A 21,123-nucleotide genomic window follows, 5' to 3' on the forward strand; every position below is an offset into this window, starting at 1 on the left:
TGATCACCGACACCTCTGGGCCCACTGGATCTGCCGACACCTCTGGGCCCGCTGGTCCCACCGACACCTCTGGGCCCACTGGTCCCACCAACACCTCTGGGCCCGCTGGTCCCACCGACACCTCTGGGCCCGCTGATCACCGACACCTTTGGGCCCGCTGGTCCCACCGACACCTCTGGGCCCGCTGGTCCCACCGACACCTCTGGGCCCGCTGATTAGCGACACCTCTGGGCCCGCTGGATCCACCGACACCTCTGGGCCCGCTGGATCCGCCAACACCTCTGGGCCCACTGGATCCGCCGACACCTCTGGGCCCGCTGGTCCCACCAACACCTCTGGGCCTACTGGATCCGCCAACACCTCTGGGCCCGCTGGATCCGCCGACACCTCGGGGCCCATTGGATCCGCCGATGCCTCGGGGTATGCTCGGCTCACTGACACTTCAGTGCCCAACCTCGGGCAACCTCCTCCCCCCGACCTTGGGTGACTTCCTCCCATCCCTCGGGCCGATGACCTCCCCTTATCTGACAAAACCCCTCATCCGGCACAGGCCAGGTCCCAAGGATGCTGGATAAGGGAGGGTCCACCTGTACTCCAGGTGTGGCCTCACCAATGCCCTATACAGTTGTAGCAAGACTTCCTGACTTTTATCTCCCTTGCAATAAACGCCAGTATTCCATTTGCCACACATTTCATTGCAGCAAAGGTTACACTGGGAGAAATGTTCAGTTAGTTTCCATTACAGGCAAAATGCAGAGCAAAAGAGCAGCACACTGGCATCTTAACAGTGTCTCATTGGCCTACAGGCTTTTGTTAAATACATTTGCTGAGTGGATATAAATGGAAACTAGCTTTGCAAGTGTGATGCTCTATTCACCCATCGAAGGTGAGAGAGATGCTGTTGGAGCACACGCTAAGTCCAGTAGCTGAAAGTGATTAACCGACTGGGTTTTATATTTTGTGATCCTGGATCTGTTACCAATACCAGCAAAATTAAAGCCCATGGAATATAATGGACAGTGGCAGCATGGATACGAAATTGGCTAAGTGACAGGAAACAGAGTAGTGGGGAAAGGTTGTTTTTCAGACTGTAGAAGGAATGCAGTGGTGTTCCCCAGGGGTCGGCACTAGGTACCACTGCTTTTCTTGATATATATTAATGACTTAGACTTGGGTCTAAGTCATTAATATATCCAAATTTGCAGATGACACAAAACTTGGAAGTATAGTGAACAGTGAGGAGGATAGTGAAAGACTTCAGGAAGACAGACAGGCTGGTGAAATGAACGGACACGTGACAGATGAAATTTAATGCAGAAAGGTTCAAAGTGATACATTTTGGTGGGAAGAACTAGGAGAGGAAATATAAATGAAAAGGTACAATTTTAAATGGGTGCATGAACAGAGAGACCTGGGGGTATACGTGCACAAATCTTTGAAGGTGGCAGCGTGGGTTGAGAATGCAGTTAAAGAAACTTACAGGATCTTGGGCTTCAAGAATAGAGGTATAGAGTACAATGACAGAGAATGGGACGAACTTGGATCTGGACTGAAGGCAATGGAGATTGAACAGTTTCCCGTTTGTTCTGTAGACTAGCTCCACTCCAGTGGGGAGCTTACTGAGGGTGTGATGCAGCTCTGCAGTAAGGAAGAACGAGAAGAACGAGAAGAGCGTTGGTGCGATGACACAGCCTTTCTTGACCCCGGTCCGAACGTGGATTGGGTCTGTGGTGGATCCGTTGGTCAGGACCACAGCTTGCATGTCATCATGGAGCAGGCAGAGGATGGTGACAAACTTGGAGGGCAGCTGAATTTGAGGAGGCACCTCCATAATACTTCACGGTTGACAGTATCGAAAGCATTTGTGAGGTCAAAGAAGGCCATGTACAGAGGTTGGTATTGTTTCCTGTATTTCTCTTGAATTTGACTCGCGGTGAAGATCACATTCCTTGTTCCCCTTAGTGGGCGGAATCTGCATTGCAACTCTGGGAGGAGCTCTTCAATCACAGGGAGAAGGCGATTGAGGAAGATACTTGTCATTGAATTACAGTACGCAGATGACGCTTGCATCTGCGCATACTCAGAGACCGAACACCAAACCATCGCCAATGCCTTCACAGAAGAGTAGGGGAGCATGGGCCTTACACTAAACATCAGTAAGACAAAAGTCCTCTACCAACCTGCCCCCGATCACACAGTACTGCCCCCCCCCCCCCACCCCCGATTATCAAAATCCACAATGAGGCCTTGGACAACGTGAACCATTTCCCATACTTTGGGAACCTACTGTCAACAAGGGCAGACATCGATGATAAAGTCCAACACTGCCTTCAGTGCGCCAGTGCAGCCTTCGGTCACCTGAGGAACAGAATGTTTGAAGACAAGGACCTCTGTGCCGGCACAGAGATCATGGTTTACAGAGCAGTAGTGATACCCGCCCTCCTATATGCTTCAGAGACATGGACAATGTGCAGCAGGCACCTCAAAACACGAGAAAAGTATCACCAACGCTGCCTTCGCAAGATCCTGCAAATGTATTGGCAGGATAGGTGCACCAACATCAGTGTTCTCGCTCAGGCCAACGTCCCAAGCATCAAAGCATTGACTATGCTCAATCAGCTCTGATGGATGGACCACATTGTCTGCATGCCCGATACGAGACTCCTGAAACAAGCACTCTACTCAGATCTCTGACGTGGCAAGTGAGCCCCAAGTGGGCAGAGGAAATGCTTCAAGGACACCCTTAAAGCCTCCGAGAAAAGGTGAAACATCCCACGGACACCTGGGAATCCCTGGCACAAGACCGCTCAAAGTGGAGGAAAAACATCCGGGAAGGCGCCAAACACCTCGAGTCTCTTCGCCTGGAGCTAGGGGAAGACAAGCCCAAACAGCGGAAGGAGCGCACGACAACCCAAGCACCCCACCCACCTGTCCCTTCAAACAAAATCCCATCAACCACCATCTGCCCCACCTGTGACAGAGACTGTAGGTCCCGCATTGGACTCATAAGTCACCTGAGAACTCATTAGTGCAGAAGCAAGTCATCCTCGACTCCGAGGGACTGCCTAAGAAGAAGATAGCGTACAAAAGTGTGGATATTATGATGAACCTGTATAAAATACTGGTTCGGCCTCAACTGGAGTATTGTGTCCAAAGGCAACATAAGAAAAACATTTTTACGCAGTGAGTTGGTCCAGACCTGCAGTAATCACCGGGCAGTGTGAGCTGAGAGTGCGCTGTGGGGCAGCAGCGCCAGGCGGTAACACGGGAGGTGAGTGAGCTCCAGGGAGAGGGTTAGAGAAACACTGGGAGAAAAGCACCGAGTGCGGCCCCGAGCCCCATTATCCACATTATCCACTTTACAAACATCTGGTGTGGTGGGCCTCAGGCCCGAACAAGATCCTACGGGTTCGGCGAGTTCACAAGTGACTGCAGGGGCTGTGTTCTACTGTTATTGCTGCTGTTAATTACATCGTGCTCATTTTGACAGTTGGGGATTGTTTCAGCTGATGTTAACAACCCCTATAACTGGGCAGGAGTTTAATATTTTGATATTTCAAATAACACAATGTGTTGGTATTTGATTTCACCAAGATAAGAGGAGACTAATTGATGTCCTGTTACCGACTGCTCCAATTTTAGGCCTTTTCTCCTTTCTAACGTGATATTATTTCTGTTCTCATACCTTGTAACTCACATGGACAAGTCCCAATTCCTCATTCCTTCCACAGTGCCTCTCCTCATCTTGGTATCCAGGGTTGGTATTGGTAACATGCCCAGAATCACTAAACACAGAACGCAGTCTGTTGATCACTTTCAGCTACTGGACTTAGCGTGTGCCTCACTCACAGCATCTCTCTCACCTTCGATGTGTCAACAGAGCATCACAACTGCAAACATGGTTTCAATTTAAATTTGATTCCACTCGGGAAATGTATTAAAAAAATAAATACGTAAAAGTAAATTGATCACATCAAATAATTGGCAAAGGTTTAGAGTCATGAAGATGAACAAGTAAACACATCACGGCCCAATAACCCAGCTCTATATTCACAGGAGAATCTGTTATCAAACTCCTCAAGTGGACAGATTAGAGAACAATGCTAATTCTAAGAACATCTAAAATCTGTTGTAAATATCTTTCAAATCCTGACTGGTACAATCTGTCGGTTTCTTTTCAGTTGCAGTGAATGGAAGATTAGAGGGATGTTGGCATATGGAACTCGGTTAATTCAGCTTCTGAAAGGTGTTCATGTTAAGTTCATTTGACAGAGGGAAAATGTGGTTGGTATCATTAGAGAGAGGGAGAGAGAAAGAGAGAGAGACAGAGTTCACTGAGCAACAGTTGGTGTTTGCAACCAACTGGCTGTAGATATTTCCATCGTAGAATGTTTAGATTATAAATATTATGTTGGGATCAGAAATAGAAACATAGAAACATAGAAAATAGGTGCAGGAGTAGGCCATTCGGCCCTTCTAGCCTGCACCGCCATTCAATGAGTTCATGGCTGAACATGCAACTTCAGTACCCCATTCCTGCTTTCTCACCATACCCCTTGATTCCCCTAGTAGTAAGGACTTCATCTAACTCCTTTTTGAATATATTTAGTGAATTGGCCTCAACAACTTTCTGTGGTAGAGAATTCCACAGGTTCACCACTCTCTGGGTGAAGAAATTCCTCCTCATCTCGGTCCTAAATGGCTTCCCCCTTATCCTTAGACTGTGTCCCCTGGTTCTGGACTTCCCCAACATTGGAAACATTCTTCCTGCATCTAACCTGTCTAACCCCGTCAGAATTTTAAACGTTTCTATGAGGTCCCCTCTCATTCTTCTGAACTCCAGTGAATACAAGCCCAGTTGATCCAGTCTTTCTTGATAGGTCAGTCCCGCCATCCCGGGAATCAGTCTGGTAAACCTTCGCTGCACTCCCTCAATAGCAAGAATGTCCTTCCTCAGGTTAGGAGACCAAAACTGTACACAATACTCCAGGTGTGGCCTCACCAAGGCCCTGTACAATTGTAGCAACACCTCCCTGCCCTTGTACTCAAATCCCCTCGCTATGAAGGCCAACATGCCATTTGCTTTCTTAACCGCCTGCTGTACCTGCATGCCAACCTTCAATGACTGATGTACCATGACACCCAGGTCTCTTTGCACCTGCACTTTTCCTAATCTGTCACCATTCAGATAATAGTCTGTCTCTCTGTTTTTACCACCAAAGTGGATAACCTCACATTTATCCACATTATACTTCATCTGCCATGCATTTGCCCACTCACCTAACCTATCCAAGTCGCTCTGCAGCCTCATAGAATCCTCCTTGCAGCTCACACTGCCACCCAACACTACATTTAATCCCCTCGTCTAAATCATTAATGTACAGTGTAAACAGCTGGGGCCCCAGCACAGAACCTTGCGGTACCCCACTAGTCACTGCCTGCCTTCTGAAAAGTCCCCATTTACTCCTACTCTTTGCTTCCTGTCTGACAACCAGTTCTCAATCCATGTCAGCACACTACCCCCAATCCCATGTGCTTTAACTTTGCACATTAATCTCCTGTGTGGGACCTTGTCAAAAACCTTCTGAAAGTCCAAATATACCACATCAACTGGTTCTCCCTTGTCCACTCTACTGGAAACATCCTCAAAAAATTCCAGAAGATTTGTCAAGCATGATTTCCCTTTCACAAATCCATGCTGACTTGGACCTATCATATTACCTCTTTCCAAATGCACTGTGATGACATCCTTAATAATTGATTCCATCATTTTACCCACTACCGATGTCAGGCTGACCGGTCTGTAATACCCTGTTTTCTCTCTCCCTCCTTTTTTAAAAAGTGGGGTTACATTGGCTACACTCCACTCCATAGGAACTGATCCAGAGTCAATGGAATGTTGGAAAATGACTGTCAATGCATCCACTATTTCCAAGGCCACCTCCTTAAGTACTCTGGGATGCAGTCCATCAGGCCCTGGGGATTTATCGGCCTTCAATCCCATCAATTTCCCCAACACAATTTCCTGACTAATAAGGATTTCCCTCAGTTCCTCCTCCTTACTAGACCCTCCGACCCCTTTTATATCCGGAAGGTTGTTTGTGTCCTCCTCAGTGAATGTCTAAAGACCAGTGGTTTGTGCCTGACACAGGAAGGCCACAATGTTTTTACTTGCTTCTAATATTGATGCATGTTGAAGAAAATGCAGACTTGTGTCTCTGGACTATGTAATAGCCAGGGACTACTATATTAGGTACTGCTCCAGTTTGATGAGAGGTTGATGGCATAGCAAGAGATCCAGCAGTTTTAAGAATTTATCTCCAGTTATCAGCAGACATCGAATGTCACAGCGTGTTGACAAATTGAACACACGACTACTCTATTGGGTTAAATTATTGGGATCAATTGTTATAGAACTGTTACAGAATTGAATTCTTGTAGAATGGAAAAGTAGTGAAGTTATGCTTAACCTGTATCAAACATTGGTTAGGCTGTACTTAAGACTACTGAATACAAATCTAGTTGCCATATTAAAAAAAAGATATAGATGCCCTGGAGGGGGTCCAGCGAAGATTTACAAGGATAATAGCAGAAATGAGGGCATATCTATTCTATAAGGAGAGGCTGCGTCTCTTTTCTCTTCAAAGAAAAAGGCTGAATGGTGACCTAATAGAGTTCTTTAAAATGATGAAAGGTTTTGATAGAGTAGGTATAGAGTGAATGTTTCCACTTGTAGGGGAGAGCATAACTAGAGGCCATCATTATACGATAGTCACCAAGAAATCAAATAGGGAATTGAGAAGAAACCCTTTTACCCAAAGATTGGTGAGAATGTGGAACTCGCTACCACAGGAAGTGGTTTAAGCAAATAGTATAGATGTATTTAAGAGGAGACTAGTCAAGCATATGAGGGGGAAGGGAATAGAGAGTTATGCTGATAGAATTAGATGAGGACAGACGGGAGGAGGCTCAAGTGGAGTATAAACACCGGCATGGGCTGATGGGCGGAATGGTATGTTTTGGTGCCGTGTATCCCATGTAATCCTGTTTTCCAAGACACACTGCTTGAAGGTGGAGATAAATGACTTGCATCAAAATGCAATTGTTACTTAGCTCTTCTTTGTAACATCACAAAGTCTGGGCATAATTTGTTTATGAAATTAAAATTGATGTGCTGTTCAAGCACATGAGGAGGGAAAGTTAGCTGAAATTTAAGGGGATATCAAGTTTGGTTTTTGAAAAGATCCAGTCTATGTGGTCTTGTCCAAACTACATATTCAGAAAGAAGTTTTTGGAGGGAGACTGTTGTGTTAAAAGTAACTAACATCCTTCATCTCGCAGACTGAATTGCTCTCTGGCATATTTTGGGGAATAAAAGGTCCAAGAAGAGTTAATTTAAAATGGTTAAATAAAATTAAACAAACAAAATGGGTTATAACTTGGAGCAAGTGGGAATGTTTGATCTATGTTTTAAAGATATTATAATATTGTATTAGACAGTAAAAATTCCTCTGGGGCTCATGAATGAAATGGTGACTACTGTATCAAAGTCATCGAGAGGAAGTGAGTGAAGATGTAAGATGAAAACAGGAAAATTACACCATCAATTTATATTTTTTCTAAAATCATTGTTCTTGGGTGAATTGGCATAAGTCATCTGGGTGCAATCTGGTATTAATGCAAATTCTTGTGAAAGTCAGGGAAGTGTAGTAAATTGTTAAGATTTCTCTTCAAGATGTTTGTGTCATTGCCTGTACTGAACAATAAGAAAACTGGATTTAATGGCCTGACCACTATGATGGGGTTTATTTTCTCTTTAAAATGTTTTGAATTGTGTGTTTCACTGAAGTTAGGCGCAGTGCTGCAGCTAATTGTGGGTGCTGAGCTGTTTCTGGTCAATTAATGTGGACTGTGTTAATTGGGAATAGATTTGTGTGGGATAATTCTGTGCTGAACACATTGTTGGGCTGAGGGTTTATCCTCAGTCCCAGTTAAGAAATGTTGACACCAAATCCAGGGACGACTTACATTATGACACTAAATCCAGAGTCTACTTATACTGTGACACCAAATGCAGGGACCACATGCATTGTGACATCAAATTCAGGAATCACTTACATTCAGACAGTAAAACCAGGGACCACTTGCATTGTGATCTCAAATCCAGGGGGCACTTACCCTATGACACCAAATCCATGGACTACTTACACTGATAAACTAGATTCAGGGACCACTTACACCATGATACCAAATCCAGGGAGCACTTACCCTGTGACACCAAATCCATGGACCACTTTCACTGAGAAACTAAATTCAGGGACCACTCACACGGTGACACCAAATCCAGGGATTACCAATACTGTGACACAAAATCCAGGAACCAGTTGCACTGATGCACCGAATCCAGGGACCACTTACACTGAGACACCAATTTATATAGCGCCTTTCACGACCACCGGACGTCTCAAAGTTTTTTTTAACAACCAATAAAGTACTTTTTGGAGTGTAGTCACTGTTGTAATGTGGGAAACTCGGCGGCCAATTTGCGCACAGCGAGCTCCCACAAACAGCATTGTGATAATGACCTGAAAATCTGTTTTTTTGTTATGTTGACTGAGGGATAAATATTGGCCAGGGCACCGGGGATAACTCTTCTTCGAAATAAATGTAGTATCACGGGATCTTTTAGCGCACTTGAAAGAGCAACCGGTGCCTCGGTTTACAGTGCAGTGCTCCCCCGACCTTCTGACTTAGAGGCGAGTGTGCTGCGCAGTGCTGACACTGAGACTACAAAATTACATAGGATATACGGCACATAAACGGGTCATTCGGACTATCCAGTCCATGCCGGCGTTTATGCTCCGCTCGGGAATTATAGAGCCTCAACATGAGGAATGGTCATCTTCAGCCCAAGTATAGGGGTTATCAAGATCAGAAAAAACAAACTCTAGCTGCCAGAATGAACATGGTTCCTGCTCAAAGCAATCACGATAAATCCAGGTCTATTCACGAACGTGGGTTTTCAATGGCGGGTCTTTTCCCCACAATTCACCGCGGGGTAGAATGTGCCGCACCCAGCCTACAGGAGCCCAGCGCGCAAGCGCAGGACCCGCTTTGGTTTGGAGCATGCGCGGTGCGTGTAATGGTGGATAGAGAGAGTATCGAGCGGCTGGGGACAACTCGGTAAGATTCAGCGGGGCGGAGGGGCGTAATGGATCCGCGAGTGGCCGGAGAGGCTTCCTAAACAACTGGTGTATGTCGCAAGCCCGGAATAATAACCTGATCGCCCCACATTTGCAGCTCGCGGCTTTCTCCAGGTCACAGGCCCAGGCTAACGTCCGCCATCTTTGTGCAGGAAGGCCGGTTCAGCGCTCCGCCATCTTGAGACAGTGAGTAACAACGCGCATGCGCGGCTCTCTTGGTACAAAGTGTGGGTGGGGCTTCAGTGTCTGGTCCCAACTGGGTCCCAGTGTCCGTGGAAAGAACGACAGCCTCAGTTACTTTTCTCTCACTCGCCACACATTGGATTTCTCGCCATCTCTCCTAAAGATGCTGCATCTCACACATTTGCAGCAAGAGCCCCAGAGATGGGTCACCTTCTATAGTACGAGGGCTGGAATGCCCCGTCTACAGTCCCAGTATTAGAATCCCCATGTACAGTCCCTGGGTTAGAATCCCCATGGACAGTCCCAGAGTTAGAATCCGCATGTACAGTCCCAGGGTTAGAATCTCCATAACAGTCACAGGGGTAGAATCCCCATGTACAGTCCCAGGGTTTGAATCCCCACCTGTACAGTCCCAGGGTTTGAATCCCCATGTACAGCCCCTGGTTTGGAATCCCCATGTACAGTCCCAGGGTTAGAATCTCCATGTACAGTCCCAGAATGAGAACCTCCATGTACAGTCCCAGGGTTAGAATCCCCATGTACACTTCCAGGATTGGAATCCCCATGTACAGTCCCAGGGTTAGAATCTCCATGTACAGTCCCAAGTTTAGAATTCCCATGTACAGTCCCAGGGTTAGAATGTCCATGTCCAATCCCAGGTTTGGAATCCACATGTATAGTCCCAGGGTTGGAATCCCCATCTACAGTCCCAGGGTTAGAATCCCCATGTAGAGCCCCAGGGTTGGAATCCTGGGACTGTACACAAACAAAGAAAAAAAGAGAGGCCTTGAATCTGAGTTGGGAAAACAATCATAGAAACATGATTCAGTTTCTATACTAATATATTTGAAATCAAATCCAATGAATTGTTGCAAGCAACATATTCATTTCATGCCAAGTGGGAAACAAGTGATGCCTGAGATGTGCAGAGTGTTTGCGCCTGGTTACACAGTGTGTCTCATGCCCACTCCCCATAACCCCTTATCCCCTTATTGTTTAAGAAACTGTCTATTTCTGTCTTAAATTTATTCAATGTCCCAGCATCCACAGCTCTCTGAGGCAGCAAATTTCACAGATTTACAACCCTCTGAGAGAATAAATTTCTCCTCATCTCTGTTTTAAATGGGCAGCCCCTTATTCTAAGATCATGCCCTCTAGTTCTAGTCTCTCCCATCAGTGGAAACATCCTCTCTGCATCCACCTTGTCAAGCCCCCTCATAATCTTATACGTTTCGATAAGATCACCTCTCATTCTTCTTATATTCAAAAAGGAGTTAGATGAGGTCCTTACTGCTAGGGGGATCAAGGGGTATGGTGAGAAAGCAGGAATGGGGTACTGAAGTTGAATGTTCAGCCATGAACTCATTGAATGGCGGTGCAGGCTAGAAGGGCCGAATGGCCTACTCCTGCACCTATTTTCTATGTTTCTATGTTTCTATGTTTCTTAATTCCAATGAGTAGAGGTTCAACCTAATCAACCTTTCCTCATAAGTCAACCCGCTCATCTCCGGAATCAACCTAGTGAACTTTCTCTGAACTGCCTCCAAAGCAAGGAGTGGATGAGGAACTTCAGTTATGTGGAGAGACTGGAGAATGTTTTTTTCCGGAGAGCAAAAAAGGATAAAAGGAGATTTGATACAGATGTACAAAAAGGATAAATATGGAGAAAGTGTTTCCAGTGGCAGAAGGGTAGGTAACCAGAGGAGTCAGACTTCAGATGATTGGAAAAAGAACCGGAGGTGAGATGTGGAATAATTTGTTACACAGTGACTAGTTGTGACTTGGAATGCTCTGCCTGAAAGGGTGGTGAAAGCAGATTCAATAGTAACTTTCAAAATGGAATTGGATAAATATTTGAAGGGGAAAATATACCGTGCTACGGTTAAAGAGCAGAGGAGTGAGACTCGTTGAATAGTTTGACCAAAAGGCTGGCACAGACACGATGGGCTGAATGGCCTCCTTCTGTGCTGTACCACTCTCTGGCAATGGCGGATAGTCTTACCCAGGGTGCCCTGCATAGGGGAATATGTCCTATCTCCATCAGCAGAGGGAGCAGCGCACGGGAAGGGCTGATCCCAGAGAGTGCTTTCCTGCGCAGAGCGGCTCCCAGAGACTGAGCAGAGCGAGCGCGGTCTCAGCAACACCGAGTGCAGGTCTCATACCCCGAGTCAGAGCCACAGGGCCTGGCAGACGTGCGGCCAGGGCTCCGGCACCAGGTAGCCCCTGGGGGCAGCACCTCCCCCACACAAGGAAAACAACAACTTGCATTTATACAGCAGGCCGCTCTGTGTCGGGGTGGGCGCTCGATGCAGAGGTCGGTCCCGGGCCTCCTGTGTGGGTCTGTTTGTTGCATCAGTTTGAGCAGGAGTGGAGATGGAGGAGAAGTTGCTGGGTTTAACCCCCAGTACTTCTGAGCCCAATAATTTCCCATGCGAGACTGTCAAGAGAGGTAGGTTCCCTTCCCTGAAGGACATTAGTGACCAGTTGGGTTTTTAACGACAATCTGGCAGCTTTTATGGTGACATTTCTCCAGTGCCAGCCCTACAAATGACCAGATTCATTAAGCTCAATTTCACAACCTGTCTTTATGTTTTGGTAAGATCTCTCTCAAGCTTCCTTTATTCCTGTTTGAAATTCATTTTACAGGGTGTCAAAAGGGGAGGATTTGCAGACAGGAATCTCAAACCAAATATCACATCAAGATCTCACAGAGTTACTCGATACATCGGGACGGAAATATGATCGGCCTTTGAACATGAAAGCTAAATCAGCGGGGAGAAATGGTACACATGCTCTGTGTGTGGACAAGGCTTCAGCCTATCGTCTAACCTGGAGAGACACAAGCGCAGTCACACTGGGGAGAGGCCATTCACCTGCTTCGTATGTGGGCAGGGTTTCATTCGGTCATCCAACCTGCTGACACACCAGCGAGTTCACACTGGGGAAAGACCATTTACCTGCACACTGTGTGAGAAGGGATTCACTCAGTCATACCACCTTGTAACTCACCAGCGAATTCACACTGGGGAGAGGCCGTTCACCTGCTCTGTGTGTGGCAAGGGATTCGCTCAGTCATCTGAACTGCTGACACACCAGAGAGTTCACAGTGGGAAGAGAGTGTTCAGTTGCTCTGACTGTGGGAAGGGATTCACTTGGTCATCTCACCTGCTGATACACCAGCGAATTCATACTGGGGAGAGGCCGTTCACCTGCTCTGAACGTGGAAAGGGATTCACTCAGTCATCCGACCTGCTGAGACACCAGCGAGTTCACACTGGGGAGAGACTGTTCACCTGCTCTGAGTGTGGGAAGGGGTTCAATCAGCCATCCCACATGCTGAAACACCAGCGAGTTCATAAGTGACTGCAAGGTTTGGATTCTGCTGTTGCTGCTGTTAATCACATCCTGGATTAAATCATGTTCATTCTGATGTTGGAGTTTGTTTCTGCTGGTGTTGATAATCTTTTAACTGAGGTGGAGTTTAATATTTTGATATTTCAAATAACACAGTTTGTCAATATTTAATGTCTCCAAGATAAGAGGTGACTAATTGATGTCCTGTTACTGACTGCTACATTTTTGGGCCTTTTCTCCTTTCTAACTCTACATTATTTCAGTTATCATACCTTCGGTTACTTCATGGAAAAGTCCCAGCTCCCCATACCTCCCAGTGTGCCTCTCCTAGCCTTGGGATGCAGCAATGATATCGGTAACTTGCCTGGGATCATGAAACACAAAACCCAGCCTGTTAATCACTTTCAGCTACTGGACTTTGCGTTTGCCCCACAGCATCTCTCCCACCTTCGATGTGTCAATAGAGCATCACGCCTGCAAACCTCGTCTCGAATTTAAATCCACTCAGAAAATATATTTAACCAAATATAAACAAGTAAATACATCATGGCCCAATAATGCAACTTTATATTCACAGCAAGAAGTTTGTTATCTAACTCCTCGAGTAGACAAAATAAATATCCCAAATGTAAGAGCTCCTAAAATCCTTCAGTACCTTTCAAATCGTGACCCGTTCCTTCTTATTCTAGAATTCCCCATTCCTGTTGGAGTCGATAGTGATCAAAAACTGCTAATTGGAAATTTCTAACATGTTTTCTCTTTCTGGTGTTTAAAGCTGACCAGTTCCTTCTCTCACAGAATCTGCAAGGAGATTCTTTGATTTAAACACAGATCTCCCCTCTCTTATATCTGGGATTAGAGTTACTGGGAATTTGAAAACCTGACCACTCAAAAGGGCCCGTCAGTCATATGCAGACTGAACCGATCACACAGCTCGGTGTCAGTGTGAACTATTCCTCTCTCCAGCCTGTAACCGATGAAACTTGTAACACTGCGGCTGAAATTCCACTTCTGTGTGCCGGGGGTGCAGGCAGTGCTGGGCACAGAGGGAGCAGCAAACTGGGTTCAGAGTGGGCACGCTGGTTTTGCCCTTTCCTGGGGTTTCCCCTGAGCATGTGCTGGGGCCCAGTGCGTTCACTGCTCTGGGGTATTTCTGGGCGTGTCCTCACTGCCCCTGGAATTCCCATGCATTGCCCCCTGAGTGTGAGGTCAGAGCTCTGTGCCTTTAAACACTGGAGTAAAGCCGAGTCCTGCAGGCACACAGTCACTAGGAGGAGTTTCTAACTGTCTAGACTGACCTTTTGGGGAAATTAATCCCACTTTTGGGCCAGTTGTGTTTTTTTCCCATTGTTCCGTTTCCTGTTCCTTTGGTTTAAATCTTTATTTGTTCCCTTTGATTTGATTTCACTTTCACTGCTGGGCCTCCCACTAAAAGCACTTTGTCTGAGATGCCCTTGGGAATTAGCAGACCCATGACAACACTGGTAAGACATTCTATTTCACAGAATCTGCTAGTTGGAAACTCTAATCAGATCAGGGTTTGTCTGTTATTGACCACAATATAAGCTTAAACCAGAGTGGGTAATAGATTAGATTTATAATGTGCGATGTTTATACCTATAATTGTGAAACTATAAGAAATAATATAATTAACAGTAGGCAGAGTATTTTAGGGATATTGAGAACATTACTGAAGAAGAGTATCTGCTGGGATCCAGGGAATGTGTTCAAGTTCCAGCTGTCTTTTCCTTGCTTCCTGCCAAAACCCAGCAAAGAAGAGTCCAGTGCCAGAGATGGATCACTGCAGTGTATAAAAGTGAAGGGTGTCTGATGTAAGGGGGCAGTCGGGACTGGAGACATCAGAGATCAAGCTCAGGGTGCCCGAGGTTCCATCCAGCGGGTTGACCTCGTGTCAGTTACTGTGGACATGCGGGACTTACCTGTTTACTCTGATTGATGGATCAATACAAGATACGGTACTGGGCAGAAAATCTGCTCATCTTATATTTCTTATTAAAGTTGCTGACACTGGATTCTCAAACCCGCTAATTAATATCACATGGCATTAGCTAGAATATGACATCTCTTTACTGTTCCACTCTACTCCTTTTACATTTTTACCATTAAATCTACTTTTCCGACTATTGTCTTCTCCCAAAATATATCACCTCATATTTCTCTGCATTAAATTTCATCTGACATCTACCGGACAAATTTACTAACCTGTGTATTCACACAGAAGTCACTTGCAGTCCTCACAGTTGGTCATGGTCCCAGATTTGGTGTCATCTGGAAAGTTTGATTGTGTGCCCCACATACCTAAGTCCAGATCCTGTCTCTTTATTAAGAGCAATGGTCCCAACACTGACCCTGGGGACACTACTGTTTACATCCCTCCAGTCTGAAGAACATCCATTAACCACTACTCTCTGTTTTCTGCCCTTTACCCAACTTCCTGTCCACACTGCCCCATTCCCTTTAATATCATGAGCCTTCATTTGATTAACAAGCCTCCTGTCCGGCATCTTATTAAACACGTTTTGCCAACCCATCTGCACAACATCCACTGCCTTTCCTTTCTCACTGCACTCTGTTATTTTCTGAAATAATCCCTGCTGTCTCTCCTGAATGAATCCATTTCACTACAAAATGTTGCAATAGGGTTTCATCTGCTTAAAGCCAAAACATAAAGGTCCACAAAGCATCCCCGCGGCAAACTCTAGGAAAGGGAGGAAATGAGCGTCTGTAAATGAAGGAGACCGTGAGGGAGTGTCTGTAAATGGAGAATTGTTGACTGGTCAGGGAGTGTCTGGAAATGGTGACTGGTGAGGGAGCATCTATAAATGAAGGAAAAATGGAAAACAGTCAGGGAGTGTCTGTAAATGGAGGAGAAATGGTGACTGGTCAGGGAGCGTCTGTAAATGAAGAAATGGGGACAGTTCAGGGAGCATCTGCAAATGAAGGAAGAATGGGGACTGGTTAGGGAGTGTCTAAATGAAGGAAAAGTCGTGACTGGACAGGGAGTGTCTGTAAATGAAAGAGAAATAGTGACTGGATTCAGTTGTGCACTCACTGGTTCCTCTCTCTAACCTGTCATATGCAATATTTGTGGAGGATTTTTACTAAATCAGATTAAAAAAATGATAAATGATACAGAAAATAACTGATTTCACATCTTATGTCGAGGGAGCTTTACGCTGTATCTAGCCCGTGTTTTATCTGCCCTGGGAGTATTTGATAGGAGTTTGTAGAGGGACCTTTACCTGACCTGGGAGGGTTCCATGGGGCAGATTAGAGGGAGCTTTACTCAGGATCAATCTGGTGCTGGACTTGACGTGGGAGTGTTTTATGGCCACTTTAAATATGCTTTACACTGTATCTAACACATACTGTACCTGACGTGGGAGTTTTGATGCGTAGTTTAAATATGCTGTACACTGTATGTAAGCCAAGCTGTACATGACCTGGGAGTGTTTGATGGGACAGTGTAGAGTAGTGGTGGGCAAAATACGGTCCGTGGGCCATATCCTGCCCGCCAAGACATTCTATCCGTCCCGCTGAATGGGACAGAAATAGAACCGCGAGCCGGAGCTCGAGCTGCATATTCATCTATTCACTTTCATTTCTCATGGGTCAGAGACAGAACCGAACTGCAGCCAAAGAAAAGGATCCATTCCGTGAGTCTGGGCCCCAATGGCAGATGTACGTACCCAGAATGCACTGCGTACTAGAATATGCCCTATCCAATTTAGAGTGGGGTCATGGCTGCTCATCTCCACAGATCTTTTACTGAAGAAAGTGACCGGCGCTGCATCTTTCCTCTCCCGGTATCCATAGTATGACGGCAGGGGAGTTCTCATCTGGCACCAATTGGGATGGCATTAGCAATCTTTGCAGAGGGATATGAGGATGACTGAGGTGGGAAATTGATGCTGACACAGGCTCTAAAGAGGGTACAGTTCTATTTCACAGCACTGATTTACAGAGGTTGTGACGGTCTTGGATCTGGCCTGGAGACGAAGAAGGTTGAACAGGTTCCCACTGGTTCTGTAGTTTAGTTCCACTCCAGCGGGGAGCTTGTCGAGTGTGAGGTGGAGCATTGCAACGAAGAAGATGACGCAGCCCTGCTTGACCCCGGTGCGGACTTGGATTGGGTCTGTGATGGATCCGTTGGTCAGGATCATGTCATCGTGGAGCAGGTGGAGGATGGTGACAAACTTTTGGGGGCAGCCGAAGTGGAGGAGGATGCTCCATAGTCCCTTGCGGTTGACAGTGTCAAAGGCCTTTGAAAGGTCAAAGAAGGTCATGTACAAGGGCTGATGCTGTTTCCTGCATTCCTCTTGCAGCTGTCATCGCCAGCATCAAAGCACTGACCACACTCGACCAGCTCCGTTGGGTGGGCCATATTGTCTGCATGCCTGACACAGGACTCCCAAAGCAAACGCTCTACTTGGAATGCTTACACAGCAAGGGAGCCCAAGGTGGGCAGAGGAAACGTTTCAAGGACATCCTCAAAGCCTCCTTGATAAAATGCAACATCTCCACTGACACCAGGGAGTCCCTGGCCAAAGACCACCCTAAGTGAAGGAAGTGCATCTGGGAGGCCGCTGAGCATCTCGAGTCTCGTCGCCGAGAGCATGCAGAAACCAAGCGCAGGCAAACCAGTCCCACCCACCCTTTCCTTCAATGACTGCCTGTCTCACCTGTGACAGAGACTGTAATTCCCATATTGGACTGTTCAATTAGCTAAGAACTCACTTTTAGAGTGGTAACAAGTCTTTCTCGATTTCGAAGGACTGCCTATGATGATGATGATTTACAGAGATCAGAAGATACCACAACATTTTCAACTTTTATCTTTGATTCATTTCTAGGCGGTATCGACTACATGTTGTGTATGTAAGATAGCATCTGACTACTATCTGAATTTATGTTTATGCAATGTTCATGTTTATCAAATGTTCCCTCTAATTTTATTTCCACGCGTGGTCCCTTTAAATTTGCTACTTGACCACGAGGCAGTCATACATGCGCAGTGTCTCTTCCAGCGGCAGGAGCAGGGGATGGCCCTGCGCGGGACGGTGTGATTGTTGCTGACTGTGTGGCCACGTGATTTCGGGCCAACATTGGTGGGCGGCCCTCAACAGCTCAACAAAACTTGTTAAGTGGCCCTCCAGCCCAAATAATTGCCCACCCCAGGTCTAGGTGATGGAAGCCAGGGCGAGTTGCTGCATCTTGTAGATGGTACACACTGCAGCCATGGTACACTGGTGGAATGTTATCAAATAAACAAAAACAGGTCTGTTAACAAATATAAACAGTAATCCCAAGCGCCCAGATCAGGTATAACTGGGTTGTAATGGTTCACATTAAGGACACACATGAGATAATAACAAGGCATTGTTGTGTGTATTGTACCACATTGTAATGCCAGAGTCCCGGAGAGTTTGGAGGGAACTTGATGAATGATCTGAGAATAATTGTGTTATGGGCAGGAGGGTAAGACTGACCAATGGCTGTGTTCCTGGAAGTGCAAATACATCCCGCTCATACAGCTGTGCGGGGCAGAGGAAACAGACAGAAGGGCGGATATAGAATGACAGACTTTCCAATCTGGTCTCCATTCCATTATAACCACATACCATGATCTCTGCTGCAGACCCGGAATCACAGGATGGGGAAAATAACCATCGCAAAGAAATGAAGGGACACCTGATCGGTGAACTCCTGGTAAACTAGGGAGTGAGTAGGAGCTGGAACTCCAAATAGAGGAATACTGCCGATTAAAAAGGATTACATCCCAGAACTTACTGTTCATAGAGTTAAACCTGTGGGGCTGAGGGCACAGGAGTAAAACTGGGAGTAAATCCTTGATGGTTGTGACTGCTCCCGTGAGACGCTGCAGTGGATCCCAGCAGAGGATCCGGCTGTAGATCCCCACAGAACATTTAGGGAGTGCAAGGTACTGAAGGATTCTTTCACGGCTCTTTAAAGAGAGGAAATATCCCCAATAAACCATTATACACAAAGGGATAGTCCCGGAGATTCAGAACACATGGAACAGCTCTTGCAGTATGTCCACAGGTGAATGGGACTTTGAGGTCCAGTGTTGATTGGTGGAAATTCAGCGCCAGGATCAATTGGTCACAGACACCCTTCACCAAATTCACTGATCTCTGGCCACTCTGAGCAAAGCTGAGCTGCTCCCCACCATGGCCAGTGATTCCGGCAGAGGAATGTCGCTTTTACAGCCCGGAGCAAAGTGCTTTCACCCACTGCTGGACTTTCTGAGTTTACTGGTTCCAGTCAATCAGCAATAATCTGAATCTACCCAGGGTGTAATTTTCAAACTGTGCTGGGACGGCATTGCAATATCAGCCAAAGGCAGCACAATGGCCTCAGACACAGACCCAGAGAGCCTGTCAGTACAACTTGGTTTCATGCCCCACACTAGCCCCATTGTGGTCTCTCTCAGGGGGATTTCCTGCCCATTTTGCAGGGTCGGGAGTATTTTCTGTAGTATGGGTCGATAATATAAAGAACTGCCGCTGAGTTTATGAGAAAATAAAACAAGAGGGAGGGAGCTTACCAATCCCAGCACAACATGTCTCCTCTGTACAGTGCGGGGAGACATGGGGCAGATACCGGGACTTCCTTCATGTGGACCGTGGTGATAACTGATGTAACCGGGGAGACAATGGGTTCTGTTCGATTCTAAAACATGGAACGGTTCATTGTTTTGATTCTCAATGATGTATTATTGGAGAAGGTTAATTTGGAATTATGATTAAAATGTTCCTTGTTAAAGATTTTGGATCTTTGATGCTGGCAGTTCTGCCGTAATGGAGCAGGAAGATGATCCGAGCCAGGCTTGGTCCAGATTTAGTTTCACAGCAGGACTTCAGACTGGTTCCAGGAACAGCTCCTGCTCCCAGTCTCTGAGACACTGGCTCCTCACATTTGGACACTGTGTGTCCATAGTCTCATCCAGTCTCCGAGACACTGCCTCCTCACACTTAGGCCCCAATTGTTATTTACTGTTACTGTTTATATTCCTCTATCCCCCGCTGCTGGAGTTCTCTCACCACTCGGCAGGTTGCTGTTTGTGAGGAGATTTCCATCCGGAGGTTTAGTGGGATGTCTGCTCAGTCCTGGCCATTTCTGATGGCTCATTATCTGCAAGGCGCTGTGAGACCTCCAGCCACTGGAGGCGGTGTGGACAAGAGGCAGAGGCTGATGCTGGTGTCAAAGGACTGAGGTTTGAGATAGACTGGGGAAACATGGGCTTCACAAACTGAAAAGGAGAAGCTGGAAGGAGCTCGGAACAAGGTGGTTATGCGAAACTTTGAAACATCACTTTAAGTTAAATTGTGAGAGAAGGACTCTGGGACACGGGGTAACACTGAGCGAAGATAAACTCAGGACCAATATCAGGAATTCCTCTCCACCCAGAGAGTGACCAACACTTGGAGCGGACTCCAGGTGGAGCTGGGGGTGACACTCACTGCCAAGGACAACCTCCTCCTACTGGTCCTGGGCTGTGTTCTCCATCGGTCTTTTGTCCTCAGGTGGTCCTGGGTTGTATTTCACACAATGAGAACAAGCTGAAGAGTGTGTGAATGTGAGGCTTCAGTGTGAGAGGAATCAGCTTCCTCAGACAGTGCTGTGGTCCAGAAAGTTTCACAAATGAAATGCAGTTTGCCCATGTCATTGCTGCAGTGATTTCACCGCCAGATTCCCCGCCCCGCCCCCACCCAAGGCGGGATACCAATATCGGGCGGTAACTGGACCGTGTGCTTCCGCCACATATTAGATTCAGGAAACCCGGAGAAAACTCTGCTGGGATCACGGCATGGTCACTCTGGATGTCTATGAGCCAACGGATGAAATACAGCCCCCGGGACAGATGTTTGTCTTTCGGGAGTAAAGTAGCGCCTACACAGAACGCACAGAGCAAAACAGGTTGAGCAGGATCCAAATGGAGCAACGGAACTCGCCCAATGTTCCCTCCATTCATTGTTCTCTCTCCACACCGCCTAGGCCCTATAAGGGTTGATCCGCCCTCGGGGTCTTTCCCTGCCGCTGGGTCACTGCACTTGTGGCAGGCGAGGCTCTCTGGCGCCATCTGCTGGTAAGGACTCAACCGCCCTCGTGCTCTTTCCCCACCGTTGGGTCTCTGCACCTGCCTCGGGCCGGCGCGGCTCTCTGGCGCCCTCCCTTGGCCCGCTACATATTGTAAGATTGGTCTTTCCCCAGCGAAGTGTCTCTTTTTTTTCGCTGTTGCACACAGTTTATTCAACAATATGGTAAATAAGAAAGAAATAAATTTTAGCAGTCTATACAGTGATCTAAAGCTCATATTTATAAGTAATTATCAATAAAT

This window comes from Pristiophorus japonicus, chromosome 9 (genome assembly GCF_044704955.1).
Source record: "Pristiophorus japonicus isolate sPriJap1 chromosome 9, sPriJap1.hap1, whole genome shotgun sequence".
Taxonomy (NCBI): Eukaryota; Metazoa; Chordata; class Chondrichthyes; family Pristiophoridae; genus Pristiophorus; species Pristiophorus japonicus.